The sequence below is a fragment of the Rattus norvegicus genome, chromosome X (assembly GCF_021556685.1).
Source record: "Rattus norvegicus strain SHRSP/BbbUtx chromosome X, alternate assembly SHRSP_T2T, whole genome shotgun sequence".
Lineage (NCBI taxonomy): Eukaryota > Metazoa > Chordata > Mammalia > Rodentia > Muridae > Rattus > Rattus norvegicus.
In genome coordinates this window covers 117,102,412-117,127,041 of record NC_141554.1, presented here as the reverse complement: position 1 = coordinate 117,127,041, position 24,630 = coordinate 117,102,412, and the positions used below count along the sequence as shown (strand labels likewise).

Below are 24,630 nucleotides of genomic sequence, written 5' to 3'. Positions count from 1 at the left end.
TCCTGTCCCTGAGGATATCAAAAGACAGAGTGTTCCACATGAACTACCAGCTTGAATCATGGATGTTGGTTAAAAATGAGAAAAACAAATTAAAACCCCCCATCTGCCCAAGGTTGAACAAGGACTCACTTCCTGTTTTCTGAATCAAGCCCTCACTCTGTGTGTTACCATGATTCCATATTTTTAACTTTACAAAGAATTCTTGTGACTCTTTTCCATAGTAAATTGTTTTAAAAAGTTTCTGTGAATTTAGCCGGAGGGGTCAAGGATTTCACAAGAAGACTTAGAGAGTCAACTAACCTGGGCCCATTGGTGGCCCACAGACACTGAACAAGCCTCCAACCAAAGAGCATGCATAGGCTGAACCTAGCCTCCCTACATATTTGTAGCAGATTGCAGCTTGGTCTTCATGTGAGTCCCCTAACAATTAGAGTCAGGGCTGTCTCCAACTCTGTTGTCTGCCATTAGATCCCCTTCCTTTTAGCTAGACTGCCTGATTGGGGCTCAGTGGGAAAGGAAGTGCTTTGTCTTGCTGGAATTTGATGTCCCAGGAGGGGTGGTAACAAAGGGGGGCTTCCCGTTCTCTGAGAAGTGGAGAGGGTAATGGGAGGAAGGATTTGTAAAGGTGGGACTAGAAGGAGAGGAGGGAGGGGGCTGTGATTGGGATGTAATGTGTGTATAAAATTAATAAATTATGAGGGTGTCCTTTGTGATGCTGGTAGAGTGAGAAATATGACCTTTGTTTTACAGATGAGCTTCCAAAGGCCTGGGGGAATAGAAATATTTATAAGGGGTCATCTGAATCAGTGCAGGATTGTCTACAGAGTGCAAGTTCTCGGCTTCTTTGCATAAGACTATACTTTCTGGCAGTTTTACCAAGCAGGATCATTGTAGAAGACACCTCCATAGCCTTATGTGTCTTCAGGAGAACCTGCTACCTACCTATGGCTCCAAAACCTGCTTCAGTAATTGATGGCAATGCTGGTAATACTCACAACCAGGACCTTGAAACCAACTTCACTCTATAAGAGCTTCTCAGATATCTGTCAGATGCTTACCACAGTGACAGTGTTCAAATGGGACACAATATAGAGTCCCCTGTCCTCAAATAAGCTTTCTGAATAGTATATAAAGTTCAAAGAGTATTTCAACAGAGTTTTAATTCCATTCACTGACTAGTTCATAATTAGTGTGAAGGAAAACTCACAAAAGGAGGTGTGTCTGCAGACTCTGGTTGACTCATTAAAATTCCAATACTATGGAAAGATGGGAATGTTGGAGATCTAGAGGCCAACTATCTTACCTTGGGTAAGTTCTAGCCCTCCAGAAAAGCTATTCTTTGCACATCTCTATGTTGGAACTATTATCTTCTGCCTGATAAATAAAACTCATTGGGAATCTATTAACCTAACAGACCACTACCAACTCCAAACAAAAAATATAATCAATCAGCATCTTGGGAACAGCTTCCCCACCTCATGTACCAGCCTCTCTGATGTGAAGACCAATGTGTTTAAAACTTATCTTGATTTATGACTCTCTGTGTTTTGTTCTGTAAATCTATAAAACTTGAAAAACCCTTTTTTCACATGAGAAAACAGAATTTAAGGTAACTTCCAAATCTGTTTTCCCAGGCCATAATCTCTCAAAATGGCTCCAGAGTAAAATATTTCTTCTTCTCTTTAAGAAGAGAGCTGTGGTTTTTGTGTTGACAGTAGTGACAATAACATGGAGATTCTAGCCCTGTGGTGATGGCTAAGCAGAGATAACGATAAAAGATGAAGATGTGGGCAACAGAAAGTGTAACTGCTAGAGTTCATGATAAACATCAGGCACAGAAAGATGTGTGTGTGGAATATATGGCATCCATGTTGTGATGGTTTGAATAAGCTTGGCCCATCTCCAGTGGCAGTATTAGAGGGTATAGTCTTGTTGTAATAGGTGCGGACTTACTGAAAGAAGTGTGTCACTGGGTTGGTGGGCTTTGAGGGTTCCTAGTGCTCCAGCTCTGCCTAGAGAAGAAAAGAGACCCACCTTCTGGCTGCCTGCAAGAGCCAGTCTCCTCCTGGCTGCCTTTGCATCAAGATGTAGAATTCACAGCTCCCTCTGCAGCAGCATCTCCGCCTGGATGCTGCCATGTTTCCTGACGTAATGATAATGGACTGAAAACCTCTGAAACTGTAAGCCAGCCAAAATCAAATGTTTACTTTTATAAGAGTTGCCTTGGTCAGAGCTCTTCTTCACAGCAATGGAAACCCCAAGACACAATTATGTTTATATTTTGTATATGCATACTCGCTTATTTTCCATTGATTTATTTCATTCAGCTGATTTTTGTTAGACAATCGCTTAGAAAATGGTTCAATACTTAGAAAGCATTCAATGGAATTTTTCTTCTTTTGTTTTTAAATAATTTATTTACATCCCAAATGTTTCCTCCTTCCCAATCCACCCTCACAGAGTTCTTCTCCCAACTCCCTTCTGAGAGGGTGCCCACTTGAATCCCCCTCCCTGGGGTATCAAGTTTCTAGAGGATTAGGTGCAGCTTCACCCACTAAGGCCAGACAAGGCGGTCCTCTGCTACATATGTATTGTGGGCCTCAGACCAGCCCCTGTATGGCTCTTTGTTTGGTGACATAGTCTCTGAGAGCTCCCAAGGTTCTAGGTTATTTGATATTAGGATTGTCTTCCTATGGGGTTGCTATCCCCTTCAGTTCCTTTAATCTTTCTCCTAACTCCTTCATAGGGGTCCCTAACCTCAGTCCAATGTTTGGCTGTGAGTATCTACCTCTGTCTCAGTCAGATGTCGGTAGAGCCTTTCAGAAGGCAGTCATGCCAGTCTCCTGTCTTCAAGCACAACATAGTTTCAGGGTTTGGTTCCTGAGCATGGGATGGATCCCAAGTTGGGCAAGTCACTGGTCAGCCATTTGTGGAGTCTTTGCTCTGTTTTAGTCCCTGCATTTCATTCAGGCAGGAACAATTTCGGGTGAAAAAGTTTAAAGGTGTCTTTGGTGACACATCCCTCCACTGGAGTCCTGAAAATTACTGGAAGTGGTCTTTTCAGGTTCCACCAACCAAAGAGCAAGCACAGGTTAGACCTAGGCATATATATATATATATATATATATATATATATATATATATATATATATATATATATATATATCAGCAATCTGTTACTGCCTGTGAATCCCATTCCCCTAACTGTGCCTTCTTGTCTGGCCTCAGTGGGTGGTGATGCACCTAGACCTGCACTGACTTGACGAGGTTGGCGGGGGAACCTGGGGGGTTCTCCTTCTTAAAGGAAAAGAGGAAAATGGGGGGTGATCTGTGTGTGGAGGTGCTGGAGGGAGTGGGGACTGATATTAGCATGAAAAGTGAAGAAATTAAACATAAAATAAAATGAATAATTTATTAAAAGTTTTCTGTCAATGATTATGAAGAAATAATGGACTTTGAAGACAGCTGAATATGCAAAATTTTCTATACAAAGCCCTATTTGTGGGATTTGGTTTTCAAATCAGTGTCCCATGGAAAAGTTATTATGTGAATTTACTCCAAATTGATTGAAAAGTAAGCAAGAGCAACAGAATAATGAAGTCAATTAAAAAACATTCCCCTCCCTCTATTACTACCAGATCTTCCCCATCTCCCGTCACATTAGCAATTGTTCCCTTTCTTTCTCTCTCATAAGAAAACAAAGTCTTCTCTGGAATAATAATATAATATTATATTATAAGATAAAAAAGATTAAAATATTGAAATAGGACAAAACCAACAAAAGGAAAAGAGCCCAAGAAAAGGTACAATAAGCAGAGACCCAGTATGTTTGCACACTCAGAAATCACATAAAACCACGAATGGAGAAGCCATAATATATGCAAAGGATATGTAATGTAAAAAGAGAGAAACACAATGTGTATGAACCAACAAAACAAAACAGCCCTCCCAAAACAACAACAACAACAACAACAACAACAACAACAACAACAACAACAACAAAAAGAGTCCTGTCACACCATAGTCCAAGAATGGCATCACAAAAAGAGAATTTGAAGTGCTGGTTAGAAGACTCTAATAAAATGAGGCAAGAGTCGTGTGGCCTCAGTTTCTTCAAAACATGAAATTGCTCTTGAAATGTGGTTTCATGTTTCTCTCAGGTGTAGCTGATAGGAATGAGTTTATTTCAAATAATTCATTATTGCCTGCCGTTGTTAGTCATTAAATGTTTAAACTATTCTCTCTATGGGAAGCCTCTATGGTAAAACATGTGTTTGCCTCATGCAGCTTTTCTTTGTAGTAGTATATAGCTTGAACCCATGAGATTTTTACTTCTTGTATGATTTTTTTTAACTTTCAAAGTATAAATCATCTGAAACCCTGAACTTAGTTGGCTCTTGCGCGAGACTTTAGTCTCCAGTTTATCTACTCCATCTTCTCAGGTCTCACTGCTTCTAGAGCAGTGACAGCCTTGACATGCCATTGAGATAAGAAACCTCCAAAGACAGTTAAATTCATTTTCTGTTGGCCATCTATTGCTGGGCACGCAGCCTACCATTAAAAGTTATTTATTTCCCCAGTGAGACTACATTTTCATTTGCAAGTACCTATCAATTGGACATGGTTTCTGGTTTAGGGATGGAGGCATGTATCCACACCTCCTTTCTCCTCCAGGAGCTCATGTGGTTTAGACCGGTACAGGCCCTGTCCATGTTGCCTTAGTCTCTGTGATTTCATATGTGCATCAGCCCTGTGGATTTAGAGGGCTTGTTTCCATGGTGTTCTCTATCTCCTCCGTCTCTTACCCTCTTTCCACGCTTTATTTGAAGGGTTCCTTGAGCACTGAGGAGACACATTTAATGAAGTCATTCCATTTAGGGATGAACGTTCCAAGGTCTCTCACTCTCTGTTTAATGTCTGGTTAATGGTCTAGGTATTTATTCCTATCTGCTGGAGAAAGAAGTTTCTTCAGTGAAGACTGATCCAGGCACTACACTATGAATGCAGCAGAATGTCATAAGAAGTAATTATGTTGCTATGTTTTTGTTTTGTTTTGTATTTTTAAAAGCGTTTGGTTTTGCCTAGGTCTCTAGGCCATTAGTCCCAGATTCTTGTTCACCCAAGCAGTGTTAGGTATGGGTTCCATCTCATGGAGTAGGCCTTCAGTCAAATCAGATATTGATTGGTTATTCCCACACACTTGTTCCATAGCTGCCCTAGTATATTTGCAAGCAGGACAACATTGAAGATTAAAAAGTTTGTGGCTGGGTGGCTGTTTACATGTCTACTTTGGTAGCATGCAAAGTATCTTCTCATGCCAAAGATACGAAAAAATGTGAAGACTATGTAAATACCATCTCAACTTCATGATATTCAATGAGCTAACTAGATACTCAATACTAACAGTCTTCAGGAATGGGGCCTTGTCAGTTTGTGGAGAGCAACCTATAGTCTTGTCAAGGGTATAGGTTGTTTGAGGGTTCTCATGAGACAGCTTTAACCAACAATTCAATTTGATATAATCCGTTCCTAGTACCAGACATTTCATGTGGTGACAAAAGGTGTCCAGCAGAGGTTCTCTCCCTCATGATTAGGCAATTTCATTTATATCTTTTTAAAATATGTATATATTGGGGGTTGGGGATTTAGCTCAGTGGTAGAGCACTTGCCTAGGAAGCGCAAGGCCCTGGGTTCGGTCCCCAGCTCGGAAAAAAAAGAATAAAAAAATATGTATATATTTTGCTTCTATTTCACTAGGGGTTATAGGTCTGTGTGATTTGCTTATCTGACCTTGATTTAACTTTGTTAAATGGTATGTATAGAGAAAATGATCCATTTCTCTTAGATTTTCCAATTTGATAGAGGACGTGTTTTTAAAGTATATCCTTATGATTCTATGGATTTCTTCAGTGTCTATTGTTATGATCCACTATTCCCTTGTAATTTTGTTAATTTAGATCTTGTCTTTCTGCCTTTTAGTTAATTTAGATAATGGTTTGTTGATGTTATTGATTTTCTCAAAGAACCAACTCTATTTTGTTGATTTATTGGTTTTGTTGCTGTAGTTTGTTTTTTTCTATTTTATTGATTTCAGCCTAGAGTTTGGTTATTTTGTGCTGTCTATCCCTTTTGGGTCATTATAAACTAAAATTACTTACTACAGTTCTTCACCAGTGAAGTTAGTTCTCATTTACATGATGAAAAGCTCATGTTATCTGTAAAAAGAACCAGAAAAGGAGAGGGGCATTCTTGAAGATTGAAAATGTCACAGACCATAAGGAAATGTTGACAGCTACACTTGCTTAGAAGAGCTAGGGCCATTGTTATCAGAGACTTCTGAGAAGCAATCAGAGCTACTGTACACAAATGTGTTAGGCACTAGCCTTGGCCTTTTTAAACGACTCTACTTTATAACAAACCATGGTTTTGTACACTACTTTAAAAACAAAACAAAACATCAGCTTCACATTCTAAGCACTTCAAAAGAAATTTAAAAAATGAAATTCCCACTATTTCAAGATTTAAAGATTTGCCTTTATTCAGAACCCAAATCACAGGCCACTCAAATTGGGTGATGTAGATTTCTAGAGAAGTAAACAAAGGTTCATCCCTGCTCCCTAAAGTCCCTTCTGTTACATGATATGAGCTCTCTTGAAAAATGATTCCAAAACATAGCTAGAAATTTTGCATCTTTGTCTCTTCCAAATAATTATTCAAGTGTTGTGGAGTTGTGGAAAATATACTGTTACCTGGATATGTTTAAGGCAACCTAGAGAGAAGAAAAGCAACACAAAAGATTTCTTTAAATTGCTTTGATTGCTTATGGTTAGAAAATGAGCCCCTCACATTACAAACTGCCACTTTTTTATAATAATGACTAGAATTGCATGTTCCATACTCCAAGAAGAATACTAAAAAAGACTGTAGAAGCTATGACAAAGAAACAGACATCTGTAAAACATTTGATTATAGACCTGTGGTAGGTTATTATTCAACAGAGGACAATGTTCTCAAACAAATGTTGAATGATTATTATGTGTCAGCACTATGTCAGGTGTTCTTAATATTAGATCTCGTTTGATATTTATATTTCTAAGGGCTAAGAATTATTGTCATGACTAGTTTGCAAGTGGAAAGAGCAGTATTGTCATCTTGCTGAGGTAAAGACTTCTTCTGCTGTTTAGATTGAGTTTGAACTTGTAGACTCAATATTCCTCTCATCTTAGTCTAACATCTATCATATATATATATATATATATATATATATATGGAGAGAGAGAGAGAGAGAGAGAGAGAGAGAGAGAGAGAGAGAGAGCGAAAGCGAGCTGTGCTGTTCTGGGCCTGAAATTTATTTGAAGCACACAAGATAAGCGAGGACTCTACCTCTGAATTACACCCCAATTTACAAAAAGGAAGTATCATCTTTCCCATAATTAGAAATGCTGATAGAATGCTGGAGATATAACTCAGTGGAAAAGCAAATGTTTGCCAAACATATGTGAGGCCCTAAGTTAAATTCCCAGTACCAAAAATGTGTTGATGGAGATAAAGGCTCCATTTAGAACAGGACCAAATAAAAATGTATAAGGTTTATTTGAAGATCATTTTTAAACTTTAAAGTGCCATCAAAAAGTATAAAGAACACTTGCATAAATACAAAGATGTACTATTCTTAAATATTCAAATTCAATATTATAAGATGATTCATGTGTTAGTCTGAAGCTTAGTATATTAATTTAATTGAGACCCAAATGGCTAGCTCCACAGAACTTTTTTGAATTTAGACAAGTGAGAACAGAAGCGTGCAACAGCAGCCAGAGAACTAGTGGAAAGCATAGAGCAATGAGAATAACAACAATGCAGCATGGTGAGTAGGGGTAAAATCACTAAGAGCAAGTAAGGGCACATATTCTTGCTGGTGAGACTTGGTGGGTGCAGTAGCCCACATGAGAACTGAACAAGGACAGCACCAATGGTCATATGAAATAGAAGGGGAAGAGCCCACAAAACCTCAACCCTACACAAAGTAAAAGTAACTGAGGAGAGCTAGGAATGGGAAAGTTGGTCTTCCTCATGAAGAGCAGACCAGTTGGGTTTCTAGCACCAAAAAGTTATTCTTGAAAACATACACACAATTAACATCCTATGTACTGAACAGGTTTTATTTAGTAACACATACGCATATACATATACACATATGCACACAATGATAATTAATCGAAGAGGCCAGGAATCAGAAAGAGAGCAAGGAGGGTTATATGGGAGTTTTGGAGGGAGGAAAGGGAAAAGAGAAATGTAAATTTTTAATGTACTCAAAATTGCAATTATTAATATAATGGATAAAATATGGGTTAGTATATACTGCATACGATCATTTGTCCAGCATAACTCATTTCATCGCATAAGAGTAGAACATATTTGAAAGTATTTACACAAAAATATAATGATTCTTCAGGAAACCTGGACTAGGATGGAGGCAAATTTACTCTTCATTATCATACTAATTTATGGTATTTGTTCAAATGAGTATATCCTACATATTGCATATGTAAGGCCAGAAACTGATCCAAAATAAAAATGGAGTTTAGTGAGCAAAACAAAAGTCTTATTTTAAAATTAACACATTTCTATACATGTTCTGAATAATGGAAAACTCAAGCAGGTGCCCATATGAAAACTACTTGCATGTTGATGTTAATTACAGGCTAAAATTGTACCAATTCTACAACATGGCTGATACAAGGGTTAAAGCACTTTTAGGAACTATAGTAGAACTGTATTATCCGGATCAAGAGAACTGATTGCTCCAATTTACTGAGTACACTTTCAGCCATGCCTAGAGCATTATGTTCATTTCACAAATTAGGGAAGATATTCTCGGAAAAGTAACCAAGACAAAGATGAACTGATGAAAAAAACCGAAAAAGTTTACTTTCTATGCTATTTACTTTGGGACTAATATATACTTAACATTTAAATATTTTTTTGAGAATTTCATACTTGACTTTCATATGAAATGAGTTCTCCTTCACTCCAGGCACATTTTATAACCATGAGTGACCTTCATCTCCTGACTTTCCTACTCTCTCTCTCTCTCTCTCTCTCTCTCTCTCTCTCTCTCTCTCTCTCTCTCTCTCTCTCTCTCTCTCTCTCCCTCCCTCCCTCCCTTCCTTTTTTCCTTCATTTCTTTCATTTCCTCCATCCTTTTTCTTTCAAAAATTAATTTCTAAAAGAAAGGCAAAGAAACTAAGTCTTTTCCTTAAAATATATGAAGACAACAGGGTTAGAATTCTTTTACCAAATAGCATCACAACACCACACAGCAGCTGAAGGCAACGAGTCTTGGCTCAGGATAAAGATGCTTTAATGACCTGGTTGAAAGGTAGAAGCAGAATGGGAAAATATCTCCTGTCTATCTTTATGCCATGTTCTTCACATACATGATACTGATACTCAGAACAGTACTGCAAGGAGTGTGTTATCAGTTTTCCACAGGAAAAAATGGAAGATCAAGAATGATTTGTACCTAAAATCCACCTTTCTTTCCCTCCTTTCCTCCTTCCTTCCTTTTTTTCTTTTTCCTGTCCCTCCTCTCTTTCCTCTCTCTTCTTCTCTTCCTCTTCCTCTTTTTCCTCCCAGTTCTGTGTTCTGGATATCAGAGCTAAGTCCCTATGTATGCTAAGCAAGCTTTCTTCTGTTGTGCTCCATCATTAGCTTGGGAAAGTATTTAAATATTGTTTACAAGAATGTCCTAACTCTGACTTCATGCATGCTCTTTTATTGCTCTAATAACACTATGAATAAAATATTCTGTCTAAAGCATACATCTGATGCTTCCCTGCATAAGTGACTTAACTGAATTTACCAAACCCTTCATGATCTGGCTCTTGACTATGTTTGTTATAACTCAGCATTTGTGACCATAAAAGATGTTTTCTAATTATCCAGATATATACAGAAAATATTGGTATTATCAATGGAAAAGTATGTATCCTCTATGATAGATTTTCCTACATTATCATAAGTACCATGTAATCTTTGGTATCATTTGCAATGATTTGTAAATCAGAGTTAACAATGTTTTGATCCTTCTTAGAATGGTAACAGTAGAGTGCTTGGGTAGTATGCAAAAGACCCTAAACTTAATCTCTGGCACTATATAAAACTGGACATGGTGGCACACTCCTTTAATCCCAGCACTGTAGAGCTAGAGGTCATCCTCAGTTACATAGTGAGTTTGAGGTCACCCAGCTACATGAGACCCTATCTTAAGAAAATGAAAAAGAAGGGGTTGGGGATTTAGCTCAGTGGTAGAGCGCTTGCCTAGGAAGCGCAAGGCCCTGGGTTCAGTCCCCAGCTCCAGAAAAAAAAAGAACCAAAAAAAAAAAAAAAGAAAGAAAATGAAAAAGAGTATTTAAGATTTGCATTAAGGGAGAGAGACAAATTTTAACTCTGAATATAGCAAAGGTAAATGACAATTGACCAAGGACTCAATGAATCAATGAATCAATGAATGAATATCAGTGAAATGTTTATAATGGATGTCTTTTTTTTTACATTTTTTTCTTGTATTGGGTATTTTTATTTACATTTTAAATGTTATCCCCGTTCCTGGTTTCCCTTCCAGAAACATGCTAGCTATACCTTCCCCCATCCCCCTGCTTCTATGAGAGTGCTCCCTCACCCACCCTCACACTCCCTTCCAACTGTACATCCTGACATTCAGTGAAGGTCTGAGAGAATTCAGCACTAAACTCAGCTGTCTAGAAATATGTCCATTTCAACCCAATTTTCCAGTTTTGTTGAATACAGGCTTTTGTAGTAGGATATCATTTTTTAAACTTTCCTCAGTTTTCTGTTGATATGTCTCCTTCTTCATTTCTGATTTTGTTAATTTGGATACACTCTCTGTGCCCTCTGGTTACTCTGGCTAAGGGTTTATCTATCTTGTTGATTTTCTCAAAGAACCAGCTTTTGGTTCTGTTGATTCTTTGTATAGTCCTTTTTGTTTCCACTTGGTTGATTTCAGCTCTGAGTTTGATTATTTCCTGCCTTCTACTCCTCCTAGGTGTGTTTGCTTCTTTTTGTTCTAGAGCTCTCAGGTGTGCTGTCAAGCTGTTGATATATGCTCTCTCCTATTTTTTCTGCAGGCTCTCAGAGCTATGAGTTTTCCTCTTAGCACAGCTTTCATTGTGTCCCATAAGTTTGGGTATGTTGTACCTTCATTTTCATTAAATTCTAAAAAGTCTTTAATTTCTTTATTTCTTCCTTAACCAGGTTATCATTGAGTAGAGTGTTGTTCAGCTTCCGTGTATATGTGGGGTTTCTGTCATTTTTTTGTTGTTATTGAAGACCAAACTTAGTTCATGCTAATCAGATAGGATGGATGATATTGGTTCTGTCTTCTTGTATCTGTTGAGGCCTGTTTTGTGACCAATTATATGGTCAATATTTGAGAAGGTATCACGATGTGCTGAGAAGAAAGTATATTATTTGTTTTAGGTTGAAATGTTCTATAGATATCTCTTAAGTCCATTTGGTTCATAACTTCTGTTAGTTTCACTGTGTCTCTGTTTAGTTTCTGTTTTCATGATCTGTCCATTGATGAGGGTGGGGCGTTGAAGTCTCCCACTATTATTGTGTGAGGTACAATGTGTGCTTTGAGCTTTAGTAAAGCGTTTGTTAATGAAAGTGGGTGCCCTTGTATTTGGAGCACATATATGCAGAATTGAGAGTTCATCTTGGTGGATTTTTCCTTTTACTAGTATGAAGTGTCCTACCTTACCGTTTTTGGTCACTTTGGTTGAAAGTCAATTTTATTCAATATTAGAATGGCTACTCCAGCTTTTTTCTTGGGACCATTTGCTTGGAAAAAATTTTCCCAATCTTTCACTCTGAGGAACTGCCTCTCTTTGTCACTGAGGTGCATTTCCTTTACACAGTAAAATTCTGGGTCCTATATACGTGTCCAGTCTGTTAGTCTATGTCTTTTTATTGGGGAATTGAGATCCATTGATGTTGAGAGATATTAGGGACCAATAATTGTTGTTTTCTATTATTTATTGTTAGAAATAGAATTATGGTTGTGTGGCTATCTTATTTGGGATTAGTTGAAGGAAGATTACTTTCTTGCTTTTTCTAGGGTGAAGTTTCCCTCCTCATGTTGAAGTTTTCAATCTACTATCCTGTGTAAGACTGGATTTGTGGAAAAATATTGGGTAAATTTGTTTATGTCATGGAATATCTTAGTTTCTTCATCTATGTTAATGGAGAGTTTTGCTGGATATAATGGCCTGGGCTGGCATTTGTGTTCTCTTAGGGTCTGTATGACATCTGCCCAGGACCTTTTGGCTTACATAGTCTCTGTTGAGAAATCTGGTGTAATTCTGTTAGGTCTGCCTTTGTATGTTATTTGACCTTTTTTCTCTTACTGCTTATAATATTCTTTGTTTAGTGCATTTGGTGTTTTGGCTATTATGTGACAGGAGGAATTTCTTTTCTGGTCTATTTGGAGTTCTGTAGGCTTCTTGTATGTTTATGAGCATCTCTTTCTTTAGGTTAGGGAAGTTTTCTCCTATAATTTTGTTGAAGATAATTACTGGCCCTTTAACTTGGGAATCATCACTTCCTTAAGTTTGATCTTCTCATTGTGTCCTGGATTTCCTGGATGTTTTAGGTTAGGAGCTTTTTGCATTTTGCATTTTCTTTGACTGTGGTATCAATGGTTTCTATGGAATCTTATGTTCCTTAGATTCTTTCTTCTATCTTTTGTATTCTGTTGGTGATGCTTGCATCTGTGACTCCCGATTTCTTCCTTAGATTTGTTTTTCTTCCTTAGATTTGTTTTCTATCTCCAGGGTTGCCTCCCTTTGTGATTTCTTTATTGTTTCTATTTCCATTTTTAAATCCTGGATGGTTTGGTTTTGTTCAATTCCTTCACCTGTTTGTTAGTAGTTTCCTTTAATTCTGTGTTTCCTTTTTAAGGGCTTCTACCTGTTTACCTAAGTTGTCTTGTATTTCTTTAAGGGAGTTATTTATGTCCTTCTTAAAGTCCTCTAATATCATTGTGAGATTTGATTTTTATATCAGAATCTAGATTTTCTGGTTGTGTTGGTGGTATCTCTGTCTTGCTGTGGTGGGAGAACTGGGTTCTGATGATGCCAAATGCCCTTGGTTTCTGTTGCTTAGGTTCTTAAACTTACTGCTCACTATCTGGTTATCTCTGGTGTTAGCTGGTCTTGCTGTCTCTGACAGTTGCTTGACCTTCCTGTAATTCCCTGTTTCAGCACTCTTGGGAGACCAGCACTCTCCTGTTGGGATCTGGGTTCAGAGAGTGGTGGCACAGGGTCAGCTCTGGGCACAGACAGAAACCAGAAGGCTCTCTAAGAGCCATCTTGAAGGTAGGGAGATTCTCATGAAACTCACCGAATAGAAACCTTTATGAAGGTGGGTGAAGGATTTAGATTGCAACAATGAAAGACAAGAACACTAGGGAGATCACATTGTAAAATTCTTCACTAAAACTGGATTTCAACGTCTAAATGCCAGATAGGGACTTAACCAAGGACAGTGCAGAAGAGTTTCACTAAACCTCAGTCAAGAAGAAAATCTTTGAGAACAGATACCTTGGAATTAGAGGTCAGTGTGGTTGGTCTCAATTCTAAAGTGATGGAAATGAGATATTGGATGCCAAGGCCTGCATCACATTTCTATGAGTACAGAATGAAAAGCAGCTCAGAATAAAATGAACTTCATCTCTGTAAGTTTTCCCATAGGTCTATGATTGCAGCAAAAGTGGCACTTCTGGATTGGGTAGATTAGGTCCAAGTAAAATCAAGGAAGCAAAGCATAAAGATGAATATGTTTTCTAGGGTGTTCCTGGATGGACTTCTGTTGTGAATTTCTTAGTGAGCATCCCTTTATAGTTTTAATTGAAGCTGCTTCTTTCTGTTTGTGTGGGCAAGTCACACCAATGATTTGCTAAAGAAGGAATAGAAATGAGCTCAATGAAATGGTGCAAACAGCTTGCAATAGACACATCTCTTCCCAGACAGGCACTTCTTTGACTTCTCTCTGAGAAGGTGCCAAAGTCAATTCATAGGGTAAACAGCTCAAATAGTCCAATCGTTTGACAGGTACAAACTAGGGATCTTGACATATGCCTTAATCACAGGGTCCCATGTGTCTCCTCTTCTTTGCACTTCACAGGGCATAAAAGAAGGACAGACTTTTCATTAAAATCCTATGCATGGCTCACAACTTTGGTGCCTATTATTACAGATCATGTCTGGAATAACTCAACATCAGAGTTGCTCAGCTGGGAGCAACATTAAAGCAAGAAGATTACATTGAAATGGTTCACAGGAGGAAGTAACTTGCCAGCATTCATAGAGTAGCTATATGTTTTGGGGGGGTTGTTTTGTTTTTTAATTTTATTCATCCTGACAAGAGTTGCCCCCTCCCACTCCTTCCAGATTCTCTTTCTACATCCTCTCTCCCCTGAGACCAACCTCTCTGTTTCCTTTCAAAAAGTAAACAGAAACAAAAGAGATACTCCCAGGGGTATCCACTGAATATTACCTAACAAGATACAATAAGACTGGGCACAAATCCTTATATCACAGCTGGACGAGGCAACTGAGTAGGAGGAAAAGGTTCCCAAACACACTGTTTTCCACCTCTGGTGTTGACACAACCATTTAAAAGGGGGGTTTAAGCTAAGTTCATCCAACTTGGGTTTTCTGTGCATCTGTCTTTTCCAACCTGTGAAAGAATTATAATTTCTAAAAGCCACTTTAACAGCAGGATTAAGAAAAAACTGTAGTAGAAGCAATGAAAAAAAAGAGAAATTACCAGAACAGTTGTCACAGTACAGAGTCTAGCCTAGTAGGGGCTCTGATATCAGCTTTGTGAAACTACAGCACTGGACCAGCAGAAAACTTACAGTACACACAGTTTACAAAGCTTATGGTATTTTTAAAATGTTTTATTGGCTCTTTGTTAAGTTCACACCATGCACCCCAATCTCACTCATCTTCCCCTGTCCTTATACCAACCCTCCAACTTTGCAATCCCCCTCCCCACAGAGAATAAAATATCTCATTGTAGAAGCTATATTGTATCACAGTGTGTTACACAATATACTGTTTTGTCCACACTTCTTTTCTTGCAAACGTTCATTGTAAACAAAGCCTTGTTCTGACACAAGGCTTCTGCTACTCTGTCATTATGGGAACCTCACAGGGACACTTTTTGCATATCCTTTTGTAGCCCTGTGTCATGATATTCTTGTTGTTTTGGATCAGTAAGACCAGCCTTTTCATATATTCAAGAAGTTCATCGATGGGGTAGAAGTTGGGGCAGGCCTATTCAAAGTCCTGGCTCTGAGCCTGAGAGGTATCTGAGCTGGTCAAATGGCAGGCTCTCCTGCTGTCATATCGTTGGGGCCATTCGCTGGGAACCCATGCAATTAGGGCCAGCTTTACTCTGTTGCCTAGGCAAGTTATAGTAATAGCTCTCCTGACCGATGATCTGGAAGCCAGCTCTCCTGCCTGTTGTAAGTGGCAAGGGACAAGAGATGGGGGGAGGGCATCTTTCCCTTACCCATGTCACTCCATGACAGACAAGTGGCAAGGCTACCTCTTTTGTACTCACACCCTTGAGGACAGCTCACCTGCACCACAAACCCATCCACTCCCCATCCACCAGGGTCAGCTCTACTATGCTGCCCAGACAAAGTATAGCGCCCGTTTCCTCCAAGTACTGTAGGGGGTAAGAGGCAGGGCCAACTTCCCTGCCTTCATGACCACAGGGCCTGGTATACTGTCTGTCACAGGGGGTGAGGGGCAAGGCAGTAGGAGGGTATCACTTCCTCATCCATGGCACTGCACAGGAGTCAGCTCACCTTTAGCAGGTCATCTGTCACAGGCTCACTTCCCTAGGAGGCCATGGTCCCAGGCAAGGCTCTTCTAGTCTCCAGCTTACTTCCCCCTCTTTGGAACCCATTCAGACCTGCTAGGTACCAGATTGGTGATCTTCTTAGGTGTGCTTTATTTATTTATTTATTTATTTATTTATTTATTTATTTATAGGGAATATTAGGGTACTAATCATTCAGATGTTCATAGGTCAGGATGTTGAAAGTAGGCATACCCTTTCTCCTTGTTGCTTCCTACTGAAGCACATGTGACATAGCAGTCCCCCCTGCAATGCCTCTAGGGGCAGGAAACTCATGGCATTTTAAAGATGAAGTTATTTAGTTTGGAATGTTTGGTTTTCTAAAGCTACATTTCCCAAATTACACTTACATATGTACAAGTCTCTCTTATTTATAATAAACTCTATCTTCCAAGTTGAAACTATTTTAGAGATTATACAATAATTACATCATTTCCTTCCTCTCTTTCCTCCCTCCAAATTCTCTCATGAACCTCTTTTCACTCTCTTTCAAATTCAGGACCTCATTTTTCATCAATTGTTGCTGTGTGTGTTTGTATGTTTAAATAAATAAATATATCCTTCTCAGCCTGTAAAATGGTGTGTGTGTGTGTGTGTGTGTGTGTGTGTGTGTGTGTGTGTGTGTGTGTTCTCAGGGCTGACTGATGGATATTGAATGACCAATCAGTGTGCTCTTCCTTGGGAAGGACTACGTCTCTCACACTCAGCATTCCTTAGATACCTGTAGGTCTTTGTGCCGGGTTGAGGTCTTTTGGGCTTTTCCCTGTAAACTTTGGGATGTCCATTGGGGTCAAACATTTTTGGCTCATGTTTGGGAAGTCATGTTGATGAGACTTTATGAGTGTAGCTTCTGTCAACCCTGGAACACATACATACTCTCACCCCAGACGCTCTGTTCAAACTCTCTGCTCCCTTTTCCACAATGATCCATGAGTCTTAGATGCAGGAGTCTTGTGATAGATCAGTTGTGTCTAGGCTCCACAATTCTGCATGAAATGCTGTTTTATTTCAGTAATCAACCTGGCATTAGAAGGTATGAGTCAAAGAAAAGTTATCATAGTCATCAGTACTTGTTAGATTGTTAGTACTTGATTTTATGTAAAGGAAAAGCTTACACATTAACAAGAACGGTTTAGTATGTATATATGTATGTATACATGTGTGCACGCATGTGTCTATTCATATGTGTGAAGGTTCACATGAATGTGGTGACCAGAGGACAACTTCGGGTGTCATTCCTCGGGTGCCATGTATCTTTTTATCTGAGACATATCTCACTGACCTAGAGCTCAGTAAGTAGGCTAGACTGGCTGGTTAGCAAGCCCCAAGGACCTGATTATCTCTGCTTACTCAGTGCTGCTGTGATTAGCACCATCATGACTAGATTTTTGTTTTGTTTTTGAAGTGAATTCCCGGGATCAAACCCTGGTCCTTGTGCTTGCAAGTTAAGCACTTTACTGACTGAGCTATCTCCCAAGTCACAAGAAGTTGTTTCTATTACTTTCTTTTACTTTATCGAAAGACTGTTAGTATACTTGGCCACTGAGAAAAAAAGTGAATTGTAAGAAAGGGGTAAATAGTTAAAAAAAATACAGGAAAGAATGGAACTGAAGAGATGAGATGGCTCAGTGGTTACTGTAACAATTTGTTTCAGAGTAAAAGGACACGCGTCACTTTACCTTAAATAGGTTCATTTTACCTCAATTTTACTTTGTTATGTTTATGTTTTTGTTAATGAGGATGGCAGAAGTTGGTAGTTTAAAGATGTTTCTCCCAAATTAACCCACAAAGGGATCAGACGGCTCAAGAATGGCTCTTCTGGTGTTCTGCAGTTGAAACTTGCTTTCCATTCACCATTGTAGCTCATGTTCATAAGGTTTGATAGTAGTTTTAAAATTAGAATGATTATACCTTTAGCATGCAAATCCTTTGGACAGGGACTGGAGATATGGTTCAGTAGTTAAGAGTGCCTAGTGTTCTTTCAGAAGACCAGAGTTTGATTTTTAAAACCCATGTCAAGTGGCTCACAATTGTCCATAACTCAAACTCCTCAGGATTGGATGCCTGCTTCTGGACTCCAAAGGCACTTTCATACACGTGCATATATTCATTCGTGCGTGCTCGCGCGTGCGCGCACACACACACACACACACACACACACACACACAGTAGAAACTTAAGGGTTCTTTGGAAAGTCAGTTGGATGATGACAGGGCAAACATGTGAAGGAACATTTCCTTAAAGTGGACACAGGTGTGAAAGGCTAAGGCATAACCATGAAGGAATGTTTTGCTGAAGCAGGCACAAGAGCGAGGATGTTCTGTTAAAGCAAGCACGTGAAAGAACATGTGATGAAAGACTCTTTGCTAATGACATGCATGTATTGATCCCCCTCACATTGCATAGTTGAGCTACATTTGTTAGGACTCCATAGTGAGAAGCACCCCAAAGAACTTCTGGCGGTATGCTGTAGTGTGTTGTCACGTCCAAAGACTAGGGCTGATTGGATGCACAGGTTGAGGCAAGACATGTGCTGAGGCAAGACCAGGGCTCTGGCAAGAACCATGCTGAGAAAGTACATGGAGCACAGGGACGTATGGAAGGTGTAAATAGGACTCCATGGGGTGATATAGACAGAGCTTGCCTTGCTGATACAGTTAGCTGTGCAATGCTTCTGGGCTTCCCTCCTCAGGGATCTTTGCTTCCTTGAGAGAGACATGGCACAGAACCTCTCCTGGTGTCCCTTTGGGTCCCTCCTGCTGACTCAAGCTAAGGATGAGTCCTGGCTGACTCTTGCTAGGCTGTATCACTAAATTTTGATCAAGATAAATGAACATCCATTTCAAACAGTAATCTGTGGACTTGCTCATATATTGCCCTCTATTCCTGTCCCTCTAAACCTTTATTAATTGGTATCAATACAATCCAATGTTTGTTACCTCTCAGTGCTTCCTGTTTTCTCTACCAGGTGGCCATAACAAGATCTAACAAGATGCTAACATCGTGCATTTTCCTCAACCCACTTACAAAGTTTACTAATGGGCTAGGCTTCCTTCAAACTTTCATATTTTTCTCACTATCCACTTGATGTAATATTGAGTTCTGGCTTAAAATCAAACAGCAACTTAGTCTGGAAAGGATGCTCATAGTAGTAGAATTGAAAGGATGAACCGTGAAGGTCTGGTTAGGTTGTCATGGAAGAGAACTTTATAGAAATACAAAAAGTCTCTAGTCGACCTTACTTCTTTTCCTTTCCTAGGGTCGGGATCCATTTTCCAAATAATTTGGCTCCTGTAGACACTATAAGGATGTTAGGGTGCATAAGGCACTGCATTCAAAATAGGCACTCTCTTAACAGATGGTGTAAAACTTGAAAGTTGAAGGGAGAAAGCTATTGTTAGGCAACATTTTAAACAAGAAAAATAGTTTGTAGGGGCTAGAAGAGACAATTTTGTTTTGATTCAAAAGAGTAAATTACCTGGATGGCTTACACTATCTGATGATCTAAGAATATGAAATCATCCACTGAAACTCTGGTTGGCTAAGCTGCTTTTTGCAAATGCATATTATTTGTTCAACAGATTTTGTGCTCTCAAGTATCTGAGAAGAAAATTTAACATGTTCTTTTTACCAGTAAAAAAAATAGATGTTTAAAAGGAGACTTTAGAATCTCCAGGATGAAACATTACGTTTCTCTGGGCATATACATGTTCTTCTCAGAAGTAATTATAGATTCTTATTTCATTTGTGTTGATTAAGCATGAAATCCTTGATAAGTCACAGCCAACTTTAATATAATGTAACCATTCTACTTGCACCTAAAACCTGAAGAGTTTATAGACACTTATCTGTTTGTTGTATACTGAGAAAATTGTGGGCCAAAACTGTTTAAATATAACAACAGGTTTGGCAATAATTGAAAAGTGTGAGAGGTACGGTTTTATTAGGGCAGTTTTCATGGTTGGAGGCAGTCAGTTCTTCCGGTTCTCAAAACAACCAACTTAAGTTAAAGCCAATAGCACCTTCAAATATTACTGCTCTGGCCAAAAAATAATTATCACTAGTCATTGGGAAGATTCCAAATTGTCTTCTGGAGCAGTTCCACTCTATTTTGGACAGTAAATTGAAATGAAGCGTAGTGAGAAGAACATGAGCTTTGGCATCAGACCTAAGTTTAATTTTTGGCTCAATCAAGTCCTAGTTATGATATGTTGAGCAAATTATTGAATCTTTCTGAGTTTCTTTTTCCTCATCTAAAATATAAATAACTGGATTTACCTCCAAAATTTAGTTTTGATAAACATGTTTTTTTTTAAGAAACATATAATGACCCCATTACAGTTACTTCCCATTGTGTTTATCCTGTTAAGGTAGAGTTTAAGACTAAGGGGTGTGACACCTGGGTAAACCTCATAAACATAATGCAAAATTGAAAAAAAATTCATGGTGGGATACGTATTGCAGAATTTCATTCATGTAAAATACCCAAAGTAGGCAAGCCCATGGAGAGAAACAATCAATTAGTAGTTGCTAGCTGTCTGGTGAGGGCTGAATAAGGGAATAATCATTAATGCATACTTTTGGCGGTGATTTAAATCTAGGTTTTCTAAATGTTATATTTAGATAATTTCTATTTGCAGTAATAATAAAAATGAGCAGGTCTGAAGTGCATAATTCTGTTACTTGCATTGTTCCTTCCTCTTTCATTTCATGCCTTCATTTGGGTTAGTTCATTATTTGATAGAAATACATTTTAGTGTATTCAATTTCTTTTTCTTTAACTTTGTTCTTCCTTTTCTTATTTAAATTTTTATATTTTATATTGGTGCATGGCTTTAAATAGTTTCCTGTTTATTACTGTGTAGAAATATACATAGTTGACATATTAAAGACACAGATATGATAAATACTATATTCATTTACCAATGTTAAGTCAGATTCAATAAAGTAAGATTTTATTTTACCTTTATGAATTTTCACATTTTAAACATAAACAATCAAATTATTTTTTTCTTGACACTTTGAGCACTAAATAAAGTGATTCTGTGATTTTCATTTAGATTGTGCTTAAATCCATCAAGGAGGTTAGTGATTATATCTGCATTCTGTTTTGCTGATCCCCATGTATCCTTTCACAAGTCCCCTTGGGTTTCTGGTAGTTGTTACTCCATTTCTATCTGAAGAATTATTTATCTTTATGTAGGCATGACAAGGAGGAAGATACTGTCTTTCTTGCCTGTCTCCGCTTCTTCCATGCTCCCCTCCTTAGCAATACTGAGTATTATTGTACCACTACACAGAACCCATAGACCTCCCTTTTACTTTTGAATGACATTTCTATTGCTTATAAAATATGGTGTTTACATTTGGTTTTGTCCTGTTCTTTATGACTTCTAAGGCTTCAGATGAGAAACATGTTAATATTTGGCTCCTTATATGTGGTTGATAATTTTATCAAAATAAGTGGACCACATGCAATTCTGACCCCTTCTCTATCTATCTATCTATCTATCTATCTATCTATCTATCTATCTATCTATCTGCCTACCTCATACTTCTCATACTTGTATAGCAAGATGTAAGCTCTGTACTGCTCTAGCATCATCTCTGCTTGCACGTTGCCATGCTCCTCACATGGTCATGAAATCTATCCTCTCAAACCATAAGCCCCAACATAAATGCTTTCTTTTTTAAGTTACCTTAGGAAAAAAAACTGCATGGTATTGGTACAGAGACAGACAGATAGACCAATGGAATAGAATTGAAGACCCAAAAATGAACCCACACACCTATGGTCACTTGATTTTTGACAAAGGAGCCAAAACCATCAAATGGAAAAAAGATAGCATTTTCAGCAAATGGTGCTGGTTCAACTGGAGGTCAACATGTAGAAGAATGCAGATCGACCCATGCTTATCACCCTGTACAAAGCTTAAGTCCAAGTGGATCAAGGACCTCCACATCAAACCAGACACACTGAAACTAATAGAAGAAAAACTAGGGCAGCATCTGGAACACATGGGCACTGGAAAAAATTTCCTGAACAAAACACCAATGGCTTACGCTCTAAGATCAAGAATTGACAAATGGGATCTCATAAAACTGCAAAGCTTCTGTAAGGCAAAGGACACTGTGGTTAGGACAAAACGGCAACCAACAGATTGGGAAAAGATCTTTACCAATCCTACAACAGATAGAGGCCTTATATCCAAAATATACAAAGAACTCAAGAAGTTAGACCGCAGGGAAACAAATGACCCTATTAAAAAATGGGGTTCAGAGCTAAACAAAGAATTCACAGCTGAGGAATGCCGAATGGCTGAGAAACACCTAAAGAAATGTTCAACATCTTTAGTCATAAGGGAAATGCAAATCAAAACAACCCTGAGATTTCACCTCACACCAGTGAGAATGGCTAAGATCAAAAACTCAGGGGACAACAGATGCTGGCGAGGATGTGGAGGAAGAGGAACACTCCGCCATTGTTGGTGGGATTGCATACTGGTACAACCATTCTGGAAATCAGTCTGGAGGATCCTCAGAAAATTGGACATTGAACTGCCTGAGGATCCAGCTATACCTCTCTTGGGCATATACCCAAAAGATGCCCCAACATATAAAAAAGACACGTGTGCCACTATGTTCATTGCAGCCTTATTTATAATAGCCAGAAGCTGGAAAGAACCCAGATGCCCTTCAACAGAGGAATGGATACAGAAAATGTGGTACACCTACACAATGGAATATTACTCAGCTATCAAAAACAACGACTTTATGAAATTCGTAGGCAAATGGTTGGAACTGGAAAACATCATCCTGAGTGAGCTAACCCAATCACAGAAAGACATACATGGTATGCACTCATTGATAAGTGGCTATTAGCCCAAATGCTTGAATTACCCTAGATGCCTAGAACAAATGAAACTCAAGACGGATGATCAAAATGTGAATGCTTCACTCCTTCTTTAAAAGGGGAACAAGAATACCCTTGGCAGGTAAGAGAGAGGCAAACATTAAAACAGAGACTGAAGGAACACCCATTCAGAGCCTGCCCCACATGTGGCCCATACATATACAGCCACCCAATTAGACAAGATGGATGAAGCAAAGAAGTGCAGACCGACAGGAACCGGATGTAGATCACTCCTGAGAGACACAGCCAGAATACAGCAAACACAGAGGCTAATGCCAGCAGCAAACCACTGAACTGAGAATAGGACCCCCGTTGAAGGAATCAGAGAAAGAACTGGAAGAGCTTGAAGGGGCTCGAGACCCCATATGTACAACAATGCCAAGCAACCAGAGCTTCCAGGGACTAAGCCCCTACCCAAAGACTATACATGGACTGACCCTGGACTCTGACCTCATAGGTAGCAATGAATATCCTAGTAAGAGCACCAGTGGAAGGGGAAGCCCTGGGTCCTGCTAAGACTGAACCCCCAGTGAACTAGACTGGTGGGGGGAGGGCGGCAATGGGAGGAGGGTTGGGAGGGGAACACCCATAAGGAAGGGGAGGGGGGAGGGCGATGTTTGCCCGGAAACCAGGAAAGGGAATAACACTCGAAATGTATATAAGAAATACTCAAGTTAATAAAAAAAAAAAAGAACCCACTAAGATAAGGTTCTAACTTGTGAATGGAAAAGGCCTAAAAAATCTGGCTCCTAGACAGTAACAATAAACAAAAGCTACTGTAATTGTGACTTAAGGGGTAGAGCCAATGTCCATTTTAAGTGGGAAGCCAAACTTGGAAATGCTATACTCATGGTACTGGTTTTAGACTCATGAGTGATATAAAGGATGCAGAGAGTCACTGAGGTCAGGCATGTGGCATAGCACTCTCTTCACAGAGACTCCTAAGAGGTCATTACATGAAACTGTTGAAATGAAGAATGAAGTCTGACTTATCGTAGAGACTCCAAGATGTTGGAGATGCCAGAGTTATGGGATATCTGCCAAGGACACCCATAGACTAGGAATGAAAGAGTCAGAGAGAGAGAGAGAGAGAGAGAGAGAGAGAGAGAGAGAGAGAGAGAGAGAGAGAGGAATAGATAGGGAGACCAAAAGAGACAGAGATCTTGCAAACAGAAAAGCTGGAGGTACAGAACCATGTAAGTCTTTTACATCAAACATGAAACTACAGGAGTAGGAGTTTGTCCTGCTGGGCATCAGTCTTGCTTAGTCCAGTACAAATTCTGTACAGTTGTATATTAGAAGTATGTAATTTGCATTTTGTTTTTACAGGGGGTTACAATAAAGAGAATGCCTTGAGTCTTAGAAGAGACATTAGACTTCGGATATTTCAATAGTGTTGGGACTGAAATACTATGAGATCTTTTGAAGTTGTACTGTATGCATTTCACATTTTGATTTGGCCATGAGAATACTTGTAATAAAAGGAACAGAATATGGTAGCTTGAATGAAAACTGTCCCCTATTGTCTTTGGCATTTGCATACTTCAACCCCAGGTAGTGGCTCTGTTTGGGGAGGCTTTGGAGGTTCGGATTTGCTCAGAAGTATGACCCTGTAAGTAGGTTTTGAGAACTCAAAAGACTATTTTAAGTTTGCACCCTGTTTCTTGCCTGTGGTGCAAGCTGCAAGCTCTTACCTACTCCTGCTCTCATGCCTGGTTCTTGTGGCAATATATCCCTGTTGTGATAGTTATGGACTCTTT

At 39.0% G+C, this 24,630-nt stretch overlaps 1 protein-coding gene and 1 non-coding gene across 13 annotated transcripts in view; both read right to left on the bottom strand.

Annotated features, from left to right (window-relative positions):
• Window positions 1-24,630, bottom strand: part of Rtl4 (retrotransposon Gag like 4) — a 411,363-nt gene that overhangs the window by 190,005 nt on the left and 196,728 nt on the right.
• On the bottom strand, window positions 16,094-16,225 carry LOC120099495 (small nucleolar RNA SNORA17). Its single transcript, XR_015647230.1, has one exon. It is a non-coding gene; the product is annotated as a small nucleolar RNA SNORA17 (small nucleolar RNA).